At 40.4% G+C, this 17,853-nt stretch overlaps 1 pseudogene; it reads right to left on the bottom strand.

Annotated features, from left to right (window-relative positions):
- Positions 1 to 1,910: 1,910 nt before the first annotated feature.
- LOC149246130 (cytochrome P450 709B2-like) overlaps positions 1,911 to 17,853 on the bottom strand; it is a 111,710-nt pseudogene continuing 95,767 nt past the window's right edge.

Here is a 17,853-nt window from a genome sequence, read left to right on the forward strand (position 1 = left end):
AACATATTTGTTATATCTATTTAAAACTTTTTCCGAAGAAAAAAACCTCTACTTGTACCTCTTGAGTAAGCGATTTTACCTCTAAAACCCCATCATCACCTCTTCATAATTGTTCTGGATAATGTGAGCTCTTGGCCTCTTCTTTCTAAACTTGTAGCTAGCCTCTACCATTTTGTTGTTCTCTACGTCTAAAACTTTTATCTCTACCCATCAGATATTGAGTTTGCTTTCTAGATAACTTCTCCTCTACCCTAAGAGCTTATTGGTATGCCTCTTCAACTAATCTTGGGAATAAGTGGTTGATTTAATCTTGGATGTTATGTCTCAATCCATTGAAATATCTAGCCACCTTCTTAGAGTCTTTTTAAGTATTACCAACTCTGATGGTCAACCTATAAATTTTTTCTATATAATTCTTTATTTAACATTTTCTTCTATCTAAAATTTTAAAAAATACTAGTTTAATGATCTTCAGACTTAAAGTAACATTTCAATTTAGCCACTATCCTACCATAGCTCTTGATTTTATAAAAAAGTTTAATTTCTTTATTCTTTATTCTTTCTTCTTATACTTCATTACTACGAGTATAAGAATATAGATGATGACAAAAAATTTCAAGTTTATCCTTAATCATATTTAAGGGCCCTTAAATATGATTACTGCAAACTTGAAATTTTTTGTCATCGTGTGTATTCTTATACTCAGAGTACTTTTGGTTTGAAGCTAACACCGAAGATTGCTCTAACCAATCTCTCTTTAGGTCCCTCTTCTTCAAGCTTTGCCTCTTCCTCCGTCACTGACATCTCATGTCAATTACCTGTCTGCAAACATTCCTGAATATTGGCATGTTTTCTCCCCGAACCCACTTTTCCTCTCACTACTTTTCTTCTCACTCTTATTGCCATCTCTCAAAAACTTTTGTTTCACAATTTTCTTTGGGGTATTTAACCTACTGATGCAACTTCTAATTTGTGCTCTGTTACCAATAAATGATGCAGGGTTGTTCTTTTCTTCAATCTGTACAAGATATTTTTCTTTTGACTCCAAATTATGAAAGGAATCCATCTGAAATGCTAGAGATATGCATTCTTTGGAATACCATCAACCGCAAGAACCAAACAATACCGACCAGAATTTGAATTTTTGCAACTAGTGATAACAAAAAATTAGGGTTCGTTTCATTCACGAAGAAACCTCATATAGGCCTAAGTTTTCAGTAGATGAATTAATGATCTACACTTGTACCGACTTACAAGATGTGGGTACATAAACTAAACCTAAATTAATGATCGCAATCTGGTGATTTGATTTCAGTCGCTATGTCCTCTTCAATTCATGAATAGAGAGATAGAGAACCCAAACGTACTCATGCAAGTCTTGAGGTGTCTACGTGGATGGAAGGAGAATAGACTCTAGGTAACTTCGTTGGCTGAATTTCGCCCTTTCCTTTCTAGTTGATAAATATACTTCCAGAGTATTAGGCATCAATTTCAAGTGCCACAATTTCAAGTGATTAACTAACTAGAAAAAGATTTGGCCCTCTATTCCAAATGGAGGATGGAATGGGTAGAGTTTTAGCTAGGAAACAAAAACATAAATTCAAATACACAACAGAACTTGTGTAAAAGTTAGAAACATCCACAACTCTGTTCCAGAAACCCCTACTTTCCATACGCACCAAACAACAATACATTCATCTTAGTTTATACATAATGAGGAAGATAACTTAGACCCACTAGATCTTTCAAGATCTTCCATTATTAGAGAAATCAAAACTAATTTCCAAGCTTACTAAGACCCTTACATGCTCAAATATGCTAAAATAAGTACATTATTATTGGCAGGCCCATTATGTTAGATGAAGGAGGTTATGGACGCACAAGGGACTTGGAAAAAATCCTCATTCTGTTTACACGTCAATACTTTCGAATATGATTTGCATGCCATGCTGAGGCTGTATAGTAAGCACAGACGCTTGGGCATGCTTGTAAGAAGGGGAGAGACTGAATGAAAATCTCTGTAAAATCATGGCCAGAACACTCTTAGTCTCTAACATGGCAAAATTTTGGCCAACACAATTTCTTGGCCCCAAGGAAAATGGAAGGAAAGCATATGGATGAACTGTTGCCTTTGAAACACCCATTGCAAATCTCTCTGTCTTAAACAAGTTTGCATCTAGACCCCAAAACTTTTCGTTGTGATGCATTCCCAAAATTGAAATTGACAAGGCTGCATCTTTTGAAAGAGAGAACTGGCCAAGCTTGATTTCTTTGTATGCTTTTCTTATTAACCTAGCTGCAGGTGGATATAGCCTTAGAGTTTCATTTAGCACAATAGTCATATGCAAGCAAGATGAAAAAAACATCAATACAACGTAAGAGAAAAAAAATCAACTAATTAAAATATAAATAACCTCAGAGGTTACTAGGGTAATCAGGGAAACCAGAACCAATTATTCTAACTTAAGGATATAATGAAATCTTGGATTGAAAGGCATAACACCATATATTCAACTATTATATACTATTGCAATTACTAGACAAATAATCAACTAATTAAAATATTAATAGCCTCAGAGATTAACATCATCGAACTAATACAACTAACGTGGTGAGCTAGAAATTGAGTAATTCAAAATAAATAACAAGATTTCCAAAATGATAAAATGTCAATAATCATGTCATAATCTACCTTGAGTGAACCAACTTGCTTGATCAACTAACAACTGGTAGGATCACTAAAAGGCAACCAACGATATTCATAACAGACAAGGCAGTGATGAGCCCCAAAAATGGGTAATTATATGGGCTCATTTTTCCTCTTAACTCAACTTAATCCACCATTCTCATTAGTTTATTGCATGTTTCTTATTATATTTATGCTAATAGACTGAATTGGGTTAGTCATTATGCCATGAAGTCTAATGTGTGCTTTATGCAGATTTTTGGTCAATTTTGGACAATGTCAAAGGATTAATGAGCATTTGGCAGCCAATATTCGAGGAAAAAAAGGGAGAGGATTTGTAGGAGGGTGTCGCCCTCATTTATGACTCCCTACCTCAAATCCTCCATTAGAAACATGGAGCACAAATATCCACATCGATGCATCCAAGGAGCAGCCGAGCAAGTCAAGAAGAATTGTTGTCTATCTCTAGCTCTAGGAAGCCGATCCCCTTGATTTTAGGAGGGCTATTGGGGAACTCCATTTGTATAAATAGGGGGGCTTAGAGCCTCAGTATTTTAGCCAGTTATCAGTAGAATTTTCACACTTTTTTGCATCTCTTGTTCAGCTCATTTTCGAGCTTATTTTTGTGAACAGTTTATGTAATGTGACTTTTATTTTGATAATGGAGATGACATATTTTCTGAGCCAGCACTGATTTATTTCAGAGGGCTGAAGCTCTTGGGTTAGGGCCCAACCCATGCTGCCCAGCACCTCTTTCTTTGTACTTATATGTTTTTTCTTCAGTTCATGAGTTAATTTCTGTTACATAAATTCATTTTACCTTGTTTAGAATAGGTTGCTTTTGATGGTTTGCATAGCTGCTTTTTGTTTCAGTTGCTGAAGTAGGTTAATATAGTGATAGGCTAAGATTCAAAAAGGCCAACAACAGGCCCTGATCTCCTTTCTCCCTTCTTGGGACCATGATTTGAGGTCAAGGCACCATTGCTGCCACCAAAAACACAGTTTTGCTTCTTCCATGCAATTTCTAGTGTGATGATTTGATTTGAGAAGTTAAAGGGTTGCTTCAAATTCATTTTGCCAAGATTATTTCCTGTTTCTACAATAAATCTCTTTGCAAGATTTTCTATTCATAAGGAACTGTTCAGAACTTTATGTTTCTAGGTCAGAAATTAGGTTAACAAGAGATATGGTTCTGTTTTCTTGGTGCAGCTAGTCCTTTTCTTGCTCAGTTTCGGTAGTTATATGTGTAGATCTCTTACAACACACCTCAGCTCACAATACATCAATAAAGCAGCCAGCATCATCTCATTTCTCATAGGTTTCACAAGTCATTCACAGTCCTTCACGAATCTGCCCTAATTTCTACACTTTTTCCATAAGCTTTCCTCTCGTCATTTGAACAAATCCAACCATCATTTTCTTTCCTGATCCTCCTTGTTAAGCCCCAGACACCTCAACACATCCCTATAGTCTTTAGCTACCCTTTCCCACCATTTTTCCACTCTTAAAACCTCTAAAAATAGCTCTCGGCATCCTCCTGTAGATCCTCTTGTAGATCCCCTGCAGCCTCCTGTAGAATTTCTTGTGAGTGATTTTTTGAAGTCTGATTGCAGGATAAGTCTTCAGAAGGTTACTAGAGGCTTCTTAGTACCCCTCCACACCTTCTTACACCTCTAAAACAACCAAATCCACCCTCCATCTTCACCAACCCTCTGCCATAGTCACAAACACACAAATCACATCCATAACAATTTCACATAAAACACATAAAAACACAAAAAGATGTTCCTTTCTCATTTTCTTCTAGGAATAGCTTGAATAGATGTAATTTACCTTTTCAGTAGTCAATGGCATTCATTTCATCAGTTTTCATCTCTTTTTTCTACAAAAGTAGGGTTAGTGGGTGAATTAGGGTTTGTTAGGGTTTGCTAGGGTTTGCTTTACACTCCAGTATTCTTTCTCTTTCTGCAAGCAGAATAGTCTTTGTAGAGTTAGCTTTCTTTCATCACAATTAAAATCTTCTTCTAGAAACTCATAGAATTTGGCTTGAGCTCCTAGTGATCTTGCACCAGCTGACCAAGTGACAACCTGCAATAAGAGCTAGTACTTGTGCATACAGCACCGTCGCTTCCAAGTTTGTTACGAACTACCGGGTTGATAAAATTAAAGTAGGAAGCCCCAGGAGTTGTAGCATTATTGTTGAAATACTTGTGCTCACCACTTTTTGGCACCATTGCAGGGGAAGCATCAAATTATTTTGTGTTTACTGCTTTTCTTCTATTTTCTACTGCAACATTCTGCCAAGTAGTTCATTTAAGCAAAATTAGAGTAGTTGTTTCTTTCAATTCTTGCATTTCCTTGCTTTCATTTCAATTCTGCAAATTCCATTTCATCAAAAGTAGATTAGTCATTTCCTTGTTTTCATTTCAATTATGCAATTTCCATTTCAGCAAAAGTAGATTAGTCATTTCCCTGCTTTCATTTCAATTCTGCAATTTCCATTTCAACAAAAGTAGATTAGTCATTTCCCTTCTTTTATTTCAATTCTGCAATTTCCATTTCAACAAAGTAGATTAGTCATTTCCTTGCTTTCATTTCAATTCTGCAATTTCCATTTCAGCAAGTTCATTTCAATTAGTTGCAATTTGTTTGGTCAATCAATTTCAATTTTGTAGGTATAAGTAGAAAAAAACAAAAAAATCACCCAAAAAGAGATTTTCGTTCATGCCTTGTAGAAACAGAGATAATTCAGGAAAATTCCTAACCAACACCCCCACCACATGACAAAGACACCTTCTCTCTTCTTCGGTGGAAGTGATCCAGAAGAACCTTTAGAAGAACAACCTGAGATATTTGAAGAACCTATAGGAGAAGAAGAGGAAGAAAACATCCCTCCTGAGACAATGGCTGAAAACAGAAATGTTAGGGGGAATGGAGAAAGAGTAGAGGGAACTTTTCCCATCCGAGAGACCAATGGGGACACTAAAATGAAGAACATAAGCCCTTCAGCCCTACCTCACTTCCATGCATTGACTACAGAAGATCCTAACACCTTCCTCTTTGAGTTTGTTGTTATCTGTCGAACCTATGACTATGCAGAAGATGAGTAGAAGTTGAAATTGTTCCCTTCTACCCTCAAGGATGCAGAATTGCGCTGGTTCATGGGGTTACCTGGCAACAACATCACAACTTGGGCTCAGATGCAACAAGACTTTAGTCACAAATATTGGGACTACTGTAGATCAAAAGATACCAAGGAATAAATCTTTCGAATGACCATGGGAAGTGATGAATCATTGGAGGACTATGAAGAGAGATTCCAGCTCAGTTATAAGAGGGTCAGGTGCACACTTGACCTTGAATCTCTAAAATTGGTCCTGCTTAGAGGAATTCCGGAAGACCTTCTAGACACCCTCCATTTACTAGCTGGGGGAGACATCTACTAGCTACCTTATGAAGACATCAAGACTATCTTTAGAAATAATTCTAGGGCAGCCATAAGAAAAGGTAGGGGGAGTCAACCCATGGCCAGTACCTCCTCCTCCAGTTCATCCCTCAAAGGTGAAATTGGAAGCATGCTGGAAGACCTCAAAACTGAGATGTTGCAGACTCTTGCCATGCAAATGGATACCTTGCATATCAAATGGAAACAAGAGGAAGCAGAGAGGGATTAGGACATTTTTTTGTCCTAGGTGCACTAGAAGGCATCCTATGAACGAATGCCCAGTGAACTCCATAGAGGTGTGTTCAGTCCATGAAGAAGATCATCCTACAAATAAGTTCCCTTCCTTGCCCGAACTTAAATTTGTATAGCAAGGGGCCGAAGGAGCCACTGAACCAAAGGAGGCCGTATGGACCTAGACCTTACTAGCAGGGAATGCAAGGGACATCCTAGGCATACTACAACCCCAATCAAGCCACTTTCATGCCTTCTTGGGCCCCCCTGCTCATCCTTCCTGGTCTACACCTCCTCCTTGGGCATTTCCATCTCAATATCATGCTCAACCAGCTGCTCATTCATTTCACTCTTATGCTCAGCCACAGCCTCAGTGGAATGCACCTCATCAGGGGTGGAGGCCACAGTACAACTCTCCTCCCGCTCTTTTGCCTCCACCACCTGCTCAACCACAACCATTACCTCTTGCTCCACCAACGCAACCCCAAATGCTTGCTCAACCGAGCCCGAACCCGAATAACAGACAGGCTCAACAAGTATATAGTGGGGAACCATCATGCCCAACTTATGCTGTGGAGATTCAGGAGATTAACCTACGATTTGGGAAGGTTATTCCAGATAACCAGCCTCCCCTTAAGGAGGATGAGGAAGATAAAGAGGAAAGTGAACCGAAAGCAACTCCACCCTTTCTTGAGGGATTATCTGGAACAACACAGCGTACCCCAGAAGAAACTGAACTTCTGGGAGAATTGAAACAATTATGTGTAAAGATACCACTTCTGCAAGCCATAAAGGATGTTCCTATATACAACAAGATGATCAGAGAGAAGTGCTTCAGGAATCCAGGCAGGCGCAAGAGAGATGCCCCAACCATCAATTTCATAGGACAACTATCCGACCTGATGTTGGGATAGGTAATCTGTCTGAAGTTTCTAGACCCTGGAAGCCTAGTAGTTGATGTCCACATCAATGACACCATGATCCCCCATACCCTGATTTATCTGGGGGCTACCATTAATGTGATGACCAAGGACACTATGCTCAAACTCAACCTCCAGGGCTCCCTGAGAAAGACCACAACAGTACTGCAGTTAGCAGACTGCTCCACCGTGACCCCTGAAGGGATTGTGGAAGATGTAATGGTCTCCATTGATTCTTGGGAGTACCCTGCTGATTTCCTGGTTCTCCAACCGAAGGCAAAGCTCACTAGGTATCCTCTCATCCTGGGAAGACCCTGGTTGGCTACTGTAGATGCCTACATCAGCTGTCAAGCTGGGAACATGACAATCAAGAATGGGCATATGTCCAAGTAGCTAGTCCTATACCCTCTTGCCCAACCTTGTTAGAACATGATCTACCTCTTTGGTTGGAGGAGGAAGATGAGGATGAAGTCTATTATGTTGGAAATAATACTGAGAGGGGGGGGTGAATCAGTATTATCTAGCAATTTAATAAATCTTCCTTATTTGATCTTTGAATTATTTTAGCATGTCAGTACCATAAAATAATGAGCATGAAAAACAGATAGTCACACCAAAGAACACAAGATGTAAGGTGGAAACCCAATGTGGGTGAAAACCACCTGCTGCAATATGTCTCTATCTTCTTTCAATTTAGAAACTTCTTTTACAATGATTTTGTACTGGTGCAGTCCTTTACCAGTACGCAGGCTGCAACCTGCAGAGAGCTACAACTCTCTCTCTCTCTCTCGTTTTCCAGTCTACTCCTGGAAGGGAGCTACAACCCCCTACTTCTTTTCATAAAGCATCAGATAATCAACAAGTACATAACAGATATAGATCACTACAGATATCAGATCAGCAACAACAGAACTAACCCAGAACACCTTATCAATAGAGAAATTCAATCAACAGAACATCTTAAAACAGAGACGCAGTTTTTCTTTCTGTGGCCTGCGACCAGACGCCGTTAACCTTCTGCTACTCTGCGTCCACACGCAGATATCCTTCTGCTCCGCTGCGTGCCCACGCACTGTTCCTTTGACTGCTCTGCGTTCTGTTGCTTCAGGGACGCACCCAAAGATACTATCGCGCCGCGTCTTTCGCTACAGAGACGCACCTGAAAACACTATCGCGCCGCGTCCTTCTGCTTCAGAGACGCACCTGAACCTTGATCGCCCTGCGTCCCCACGCAGGTCTCTCTCTACTGTGCTGCGTCTCGGCGCACTTGCCCTTTACAGTACCTGCGTCCCGGCGCACTTTTCTTCCACTGAACCTGCGTCCCTTCAGATATAAATGATATGAAGACTTCAAGACTAACCCAAACAGTCAGATCTACAGATCTGATCATGCGCCATAGAGATCACAGTCCATTAGAAGATTCGCCCTCTTAGATCTGGACTAGATCTCACCAAATAAGATATTCAACCAAAGACAATGCCCAATCCAAATGAACTCCTTTGCTTTATATAGGCAAGCTCCTCCCCAAAACATGGAACAATACCACGAGCCGACACCATAGAAACACAAAACCGTCGGCTAGATACCACACAAGAAACCCCCACATGCTTTTTCTCTGCCTTGAAATGTGTGCACTGGGTGGACGCACCCCCTGAACGGCTGACCGGCGTCTCTGGACGCGGACCCTGCATGGTGTACCTGCGGGTACGCACCTCCTGAACTGGTTTCCTGCGTCCTTCTTAATTTTCAACAAACTGAGAGCCTTGCCACTGGAGTTGCCATCAAGTACAACATCTGTAACATACAGTCATACCAGAAAACATAATGCCAACAATCTCCCCCTTTGGACTTGATGGCAACCTTACAAACTTCAGCTTCATTCTCCCCCTTTGACATCAAGGGCAAAGGGTATGCTCCCCCTAAGCTCATGCTCCTCCAGATCTGCAACAAATAACCAGAGATCCACCATGAAAGAGATAGAGACATATTGCAGCTATTTCCAAGATCTCCTTCTCCATAATGCCAACAATGCATTATGTGCTCCCCCTGAGCCTGTACCACCAATAAGAAGATGTTCAACAATAAGATGATGCATCAACAACCCCCAGCTTTTGCCTGAGGTATTCAAACGTGTCCCTGGGCAATGGTTTGGTGAGAATATCAGCAACTTGTTCCTTGGAAGGAACATACTCCAACTTGACTTTCTGTTCAAGCACTTGTTCCCGGAGAAAATGGTACTTGATTGGTATGTGCTTGGTTTTTGAATGCATAACAGGGTTCTTTGAGATGCTGATTGCACTTGTATTATCACATAAGATGGGGATTGGTGGTGTACAAGTGATTTGAAAATCCTGCAAAGTCTGCATCATCCAAAGAAGTTGGGTGCAACAAGATGCAGCAGCAACATATTCCGCTTCAGCTGTAGACAAGGCGATCGAACTCTGTTTCTTGCTGAACCAAGATACCAGTCTGGAACCCATAAAGAACGCACCACCACTTGTGCTTTTCCTGTCATCCACGCTTCCGGCCCAATCTGCATCTGTATAAGCATGAAGAGAAAGATCTGTATCTCTAGGATACCATAAGCCATAATTTTGAGTCCCTTGAAGATATTTGAAGATTCTCTTTACTGCCTGAAGATGAGTCTCCTTTGGATTTGCCTGAAATCTTCCAACTATTCCAACTGCATGCATGATGTCCGGTCGGGTACCTGTCAAATATAGTAAACTTCCAATCATAGATCTGTAGGTTGGTTGATGTACTGCTGCAGATTCATCATTTGCACTGAGACTACATCTTGTGACCATGGGTGTACATACTGGTTTTGCATCTTCCATGCCATATTTCTTCAAAATCTGTTTGAGATACTTGGTTTGAGATAAAAAGATTCCTCCTTCCTTTTGTTGGATTTGCAAACCAAGGAAATATGTCAGTTCTCCTAGCAAGGACATTTCAAATTCTTTCTGCATGACCGAGGCAAAACTTTGACTCATAGCTTCTTCATTGCTGCCAAAAATAATGTCATCTACATACACAACAAGTATTAGTAATTTGTCATTTTCAACTTTTATATACAGATTGCTATCTGCTGAACCTTTTGAAAAACCTTGTTGATGAAGATATTTGTCCAACCGGTAGTACCAAGCCCTTGGAGCTTGTTTGAGACCATAGAGAGCCTTTTTCAATCGGCATACAAGATTTGGATCATTTCCAAGAATGAACCCATCTGGCTGTTCAACGTACACTTCTTCTTCCAAGTCTCCATTCAGAAAGGCTGATTTCACGTCCATTTGAAATACTTTGAAGTTTTGAAAACTTGAGAGAGCAAGGAACATTCGGATGGCCTCAAGTCTTGCAACAGGAGCAAAAGTTTCTTCAAATTCTATTCCTTCTTGCTGCGCATACCCTTTACAAACAAGTCTGGCTTTGTTTCTAATTACTTCTCCATTTTCATTCAATTTATTTTTGAAGACCCATTTTGTTCCGATAACATTCTTATCCTTTGGTCTAGGAACCAGCTCCCAAGTGTTGTTCTTTTCGATTTGCTCAAGTTCTTCATCCATTGCTTTTACCCAACATTCATCTTTGCATGCTTCTTTCACATTTTGTGGTTCAGTAGAGGATAGTAATGCCAAATAGCTTGAGGCTTCTGCAACTGTTCTTCTTGTTTGTACACCTGCTTCTTTCTGCCCCACAATCTGAGATTCTGGATGATTCTTCTGAACATATCTGGATGGAGTTTTCTCTTCTATTCTTGTCTGCTCCTCTGGTTCTTCTTGAGGTTCTTCTTGAGGTTCTTCTTCTTCATCATTCTGTCTTTGAGGGTAGCCTTCATCTTCTTCGATATCTTCCTGATGTACTTGCCTAGGAATGTATCCCTTCTCATCAACCACCACATCAATGCTGTCAACAATTCTGCCAAGTCTTTTATTGTAGCACTTGTATGCTTTGCTATGTGGAGAGTAACCAAGAAGAATGCCTTCATCTGCTCTAGGTTCAAGTTTGCCAAGCTGCTCATCAGTATTCTTGATATAGCATTTGCTCCCAAAGATTTTGAAGTGCTTTACCGAAGGAGTTTTACCACTCCAGAGCTCATGAGGAGTTTGAGTGCTGTTTACCCGGACATTTGTCTTGTTGAGAATAATAACCGCAGCATGTGCAGCTTCACCCCAGAAAGTTGCGGGAGTCCCTGATTCATCAAGCATAGCACGAGCCATTTGTTGGATTGTTCTGTTCATTCTTTCAACAACTCCATTTTGCTGAGGAGTTCTAGCTGTAGAGAATTCTCTCCTTATGCCATGTTCATCACAGAAATCGAAAAATTCATTTGAAGTAAATTCCCCACCTCTGTCGGATCTGAGGCACTTAATTTTGTGACCTGATTCATTTTCAACCAAGGCTTTGAAGGATTTGAATTTTTCGAAAGCTTCATCTTTGTGCTTCATAAGTCCTAACCAGACAAACCTGGAGAAATCGTCAATAAATAATATCAAGTATTCCTCTCCTCTAGGTGTTCTTTTCCTGAATGGACCACATGTATCTGTATGTACTAGCTCAAGAGGCATGCTAGCTGATCCTTCCTTCTCTGGAAAGTTAGTCCTGGTTTGTTTTCCAAACTGACATGATCTGCATATGGTGTTGTCAGGAATTTTGATATCTGGAAGATCGCGAACTGTATGATATTTGCATGCTTTCCTTATTTGTGAGAAGCTTAGATGTCCCAACCTTCGATGCCATAACCAGTGCTCTTCATCCTTGCTCAGATAGCATTTTTGTTGTCCTTCTTCAAATATGTACAGATTATTTGGAGTTCTTTTGCCTTTGAGTACTGTTTTACCTGTATCAAGATCACGAACAAGACATCCATTCGATCTGAAAATAACCTCGGTCCTTTGATCACACATCTGGCTGACACTTAGAAGATTATGCTTCAATCCATCAACATACAAAACATTTCCAGCCTTGACCTTTCCTTTTAACTGAGCAATGCCTTTTCCTTTTATAATTGCAGGAGTATCGTTTCCAAAAGAGACTTTCTTTCCTTTTTCTAGAACAGAATAAGATTCAAGTTTTTCTTTATCACCTGTCATATGCTTCGAACATCCACTGTCAATGTACCATAGATTTTCCTGTCCCTCTGCATAAAATGCTATTCCACATCTTTCTGTTTGAGGTTCCTTTATTCTCCATGTTTTGGTGCTTGAGGCTTGCTCCTTTTTCTGCTGAAACCTGCTCCTGCATTCAGATTCTTCATGACCAAAGTTATTGCAAATAGAACATTCGACTTCATTTTCAAGAACCGAAAAGTTGTTATAGGTCCTTTTTGTTATCCCTGTCATACTTCTTTGTTTTTGAGCTTCCCTAGTCATGATTGTTTTATATGCAACACATTGAGCTGCTTTGTGACCAAAATTATGGCAAGAAAAGCATTGTCCATTGAAGAAGCTTCTGCGGTTATTGAATCTACCTGCCAACTGATTGTAATTTCTATTTTCATCTATTCTTGAACCAAACTGAGAAGATTTTACCTGTGGCTGGTTGTAGCTTTTGTTCACCCTTAAGATGGATTGCCCCTGATAGTTTCTGTTTGTATTTTGTCCCTGCTTTACCTGATTATCTTCATTGTTCTTCTGCTCATTTCTTCTTGCCGCATCAAGATAACTTTTTGAGGTGGATGCTTGAGAGGTTTCTCCATTGTAACCCAAACCTGTCTTGTTTAGAGGAGACCGCTGCACATTGATAATCTCATCCAAAGTTTCAGATCCTTTGACAAACTTAAGATTAATAGCTTTTGTTTTCTCAATTTCTTTTCTGAGTCCAACAATTTCACCTTCTAGTTTTTCAAGATGTTTTTCTTTTTCATCAATTTGAAATTGTAGAGTATCAATGATCACATTCTTTTCTTCTATACATCTCTTGAGTCTAGTAATTTCATCATAGAGGTTATTCACATCTACAGCATCCTCATAATCATCATCTTCAAATTCCATTAACAACTTATATTTATTACCTTGTTCATCTTCATCACTGTTTGATAAACCATCACTATCTTCATGGGTGTAGTAGCTTTTCTTATTTGCACTTTGTTTCTTGTTCCATCTAGCAGGTTCCTTTCCTTTATCCTTATAAGGACATTTTGCAGCATAATGACCTACTCTTCCACAAGCAAAGCATTTGAAAGGTAGCTTACCTCTGAACCTTCCAGAACCCCTTTGAAGATTTCTGACAAAATTTGATTCTTCTTCCTCTTCTTCTGGAACATGGCTTGCTTCATAGTAATCTTCTTTGCCTGATGCCTTAAAAGCAGCTTCCCTTCTGTCTGATGGACCTCCCTTTCTCATTTCATAAGCAGTTAGAATTCCATGTAGCTGAGACATAGTGAGAACACGGAGATTTTCCTTTTCTTCTATTGCAGATACTTTAGATTCAAACTTGGGGGATAATGATCTTAGAATCTTTTGAACTACTATAACCTCTTTTATTTCTTCACCCAAATTTTTCATACAATTAAAAATCTCATCTACCCGAAGAAAATAATTAGCAACACTTTCATCATTATACATCTTGAGAGTCTCATATTGAATCCTGAGAGTTTGAAGTTTAGCTTGTTTTACCTGTTCATCTCCTTCATAGCTCGTGACCATTTTGTCCCATATCTCTTTTGCTGATTTGAAGTGCATTACCTTCATGAATTCTGTTTGGGATATACTTCCTAATAGAGTACTGACTGCTTTTGCATTTGTTTCATACTTCTTTTTCTCGGCTGGATCTGTAGGAGTAGCTGAAGGAAAAGCATAGCCTGTTTCTACAATGTCCCAAACTTCTGTACCAAGAGATTGAAGATATGCAGTAACTCTTACCTTCCAATAATTGAAGTTTGTCCCATCAAAAATCGGTGGCCTGATTGATGCTTCTCTCTCGTAGTTGCTCATGATGAACGATCTACCTTCAAGCGATCAAGCTTCTCTGAAGGACCTGCTCTGATACCAATTGTTGGAAATAATACTGAGAGGGGGGGGGTGAATCAGTATTATCTAGCAATTTAATAAATCTTCCTTATTTGATCTTTGAATTATTTTAGCATGTCAGTACCATAAAATAATGAGCATGAAAAACAGATAGTCACACCAAAGAACACAAGATGTAAGGTGGAAACCCAATGTGGGTGAAAACCACCTGCTGCAATATGTCTCTATCTTCTTTCAATTTAGAAACTTCTTTTACAATGATTTTGTACTGGTGCAGTCCTTTACCAGTACGCAGGCTGCAACCTGCAGAGAGCTACAACTCTCTCTCTCTCTCTCGTTTTCCAGTCTACTCCTGGAAGGGAGCTACAACCCCCTACTTCTTTTCATAAAGCATCAGATAATCAACAAGTACATAACAGATATAGATCACTACAGATATCAGATCAGCAACAACAGAACTAACCCAGAACACCTTATCAATAGAGAAATTCAATCAACAGAACATCTTAAAACAGAGACGCAGTTTTTCTTTCTGTGGCCTGCGACCAGACGCCGTTAACCTTCTGCTACTCTGCGTCCACACGCAGATATCCTTCTACTCCGCTGCGTGCCCACGCACTGTTCCTTTGACTGCTCTGCGTTCTGTTGCTTCAGGGACGCACCCAAAGATACTATCGCGCCGCGTCTTTCGCTACAGAGACGCACCTGAAAACACTATCGCACCGCGTCCTTCTGCTTCAGAGACGCACCTGAACCTTGATCGCCCTGCGTCCCCACGCAGGTCTCTCTCTACTGTGCTGCGTCTCGGCGCACTTGCCCTTTACAGTACCTGTGTCCCGGCGCACTTTTCTTCCACTGAACCTGCGTCCCTTCAGATATAAATGATATGAAGACTTCAAGACTAACCCAAACAGTCAGATCTACAGATCTGATCATGCGCCATAGAGATCACAGTCCATTAGAAGATTCGCCCTCTTAGATCTGGACTAGATCTCACCAAATAAGATATTCAACCAAAGACAATGCCCAATCCAAATGAACTCCTTTGCTTTATATAGGCAAGCTCCTCCCCAAAACATGGAACAATACCACGAGCCGACACCATAGAAACACAAAGCCGTCGGCTAGATACCACACAAGAAACCCCCACATGCTTTTTCTCTGCCTTGAAATGTGTGCACTGGGTGGACGCACCCCCTGAACGGCTGACCGGCGTCTCTGGACGCGGACCCTGCATGGTGTACCTGCGGGTACGCACCTCCTGAACTGGTTTCCTGCGTCCTTCTTAATTTTCAACAAACTGAGAGCCTTGCCACTGGAGTTGCCATCAAGTACAACATCTGTAACATACAGTCATACCAGAAAAACATCAGTTGTCAAGCTGGGAACATGACAATCAAGAATGGGCATATGTCCAAGTAGCTAGTCCTATACCCTCTTGCCCAACCTTGTTAGAACATGATCTACCTCTCTGGTTGGAGGAGGAAGATGAGGATGAAGTCTATTCTACACCATTGTGTGCAGTAGAAGCTACCATGGGGGGGGAACCACAAACTAAGGATGATCTCATTGAAAGCTTGATTCAAAATCCACCCCCCAGTATGTTGCCATTAGAAGAGCTAGTGAAAGAAACCCAAGACAATCCTTTAGTTGATCTCTATGTGGCCGACCTGACCTCTCTCCGTGTTAAGAACATAGAGTTCAGCCCTGAAAGAACCTTGAAAATCAACTCATCCCTATCCATCTCTGAGGAGAAGGAACTGTGTAGCTTATTGATAAACCATTTGGATGCCTTCGCTTGGAGCTATAAGGAGATGAAGGGAGTGCACCCTTTAGTCTGTACTCATCACATTTACATTAAGGAAGATTGCAAACCAGTTAGGCAGCCTCAAAGGAGGATGAATCCAGCCCTTAAAGACATTGTCAAGGAAGAATTGCAAAAGTTACTGGATGCAGGATTCATCTACCCCATCTCTGACAGTGAATGGGTCTCTCCTTTGGTGCTAGTGCCAAAGAAAAATGGTAAGTGGAGAATCTGTGTCGATTATCAGGAACTGAACAAGGCCACCAAGAAGGACCATTTTCCTTTGCCTTTCATAGATCAAGTGTTAGATGGTCTGGCGAGGAAAAAAAATTTCTCCTTCCTAGATGGGTTTAGCAGGTACAATCATATCCAAATCAGCCCGAAAGACCAAGATAAGACCACTTTCACTTGTCCTTGGGGTACCTTTGCATATCAGGTCCTTCCTTTTGGGTTGTGCAATTCTCCCGCCACTTTCCAAAGAGCAGTATTTAGTATATTCTCTGAACTAGTTCATGATGCAGTGGAAATATACATGGATGATTTTACTCCTTATGGTTCTAACTTCCAGGAAGCTTTTTCTAACCTAAGGAAAGTTTTGGACAAGTGTATTGAAATGAACCTATCCCTCAGTCTGGAAAACTGTGAATTCTTGATGACTGAAGGGACCGTGCTAGGTCATGCAATCTCTCAGCAAGGATTACATTTGGACCCTAATAAAATTGCCATCATCCAAAGGGTCCCACCTCCTCAAAAGGTGAGAGATGTCCAAAGTTTCCTAGGCTTAGCGGGATATTATAGAAGATTCATTAAAGATTTTAGTAACCTAGCGTCTCCATTGTTTGGTCTTTTGGGGAAGGATGTCGAGTTCATATGGACTGACAATTGTCAAGAAGCCCTAGATACCTTGAAAAGTAAACTTGTGACAGCCCCAATTTTGAGAGGTCCCAACTAGGCCCTACCTTTCCACATTCACACAGATGCCTTGAACAAAGCAATAGGAGCAACCTTAGGGCAAATTGATGAAAACTTACCTTACACCATATACTTTATAAGTAAAAATTTGTCAAAGGCAGAGTTGAACTACACAGTAACCGAGAAGGAACTCTGAGGTGTAGTACATTCCTTAAATAAATTTAGACATTACATCACAGGTTATCAAACCTTTGTACACACTGATCATGCTGCAATTAGGTATTTAATGAACAAACCGGATGTGAATGCTTGCATTATTAGGTGGTTACTTTTATTGCAGCAGTTTGATCTAACCATTGTTGATAAGCCTGGTAAGGAAAAAGTCGTTGCTGACTTTTTTCTAGAATAAATCTCCCTGCAAGTGAAGAAGGAATGGTGGATGATTAGATGCTAGATGGACACCATTTCGCTATCTCAGTAATCTCTCCATGGTTTGCTAATATAGCGAATTATTTGGTTTCAACACAGTTCTCGCCACACCTGTCCTCAAGGGAGAAGAGCAAGACCGTGAGGAAAAGTGCCCCTTTCACTTAGATTAGGGGAAATCTCTTCAAACTTGGCCCATATCAGATTTTGAGAAGACGTGTTAGGGAGGAGGAAGTTTTGACATTCTCCTGACCTATCATGCCAGGCCTTGTGGAGGACATTTTGCAGTGAAGAGAATTGCCTTCAAAATTCTACAAGCAGGTTACTATTGGCCCACCCTTCATCAAGATGTGAGGAGATATATCAGCCAATGTGATCAGTGTCAAAGGATGGGGAAACCTACTCCAAAGGATGAGATGCCCTTGTAGCCTCAAGTGACTTTCGAGCCATTTGAGAAGTGG

The sequence above is a fragment of the Pinus tabuliformis genome, chromosome 7 (assembly GCF_031772625.1).
Source record: "Pinus tabuliformis cultivar Carrire ecotype Pingquan chromosome 7, CPIR1, whole genome shotgun sequence".
Taxonomy (NCBI): Eukaryota; Viridiplantae; Streptophyta; class Pinopsida; order Pinales; family Pinaceae; genus Pinus; species Pinus tabuliformis.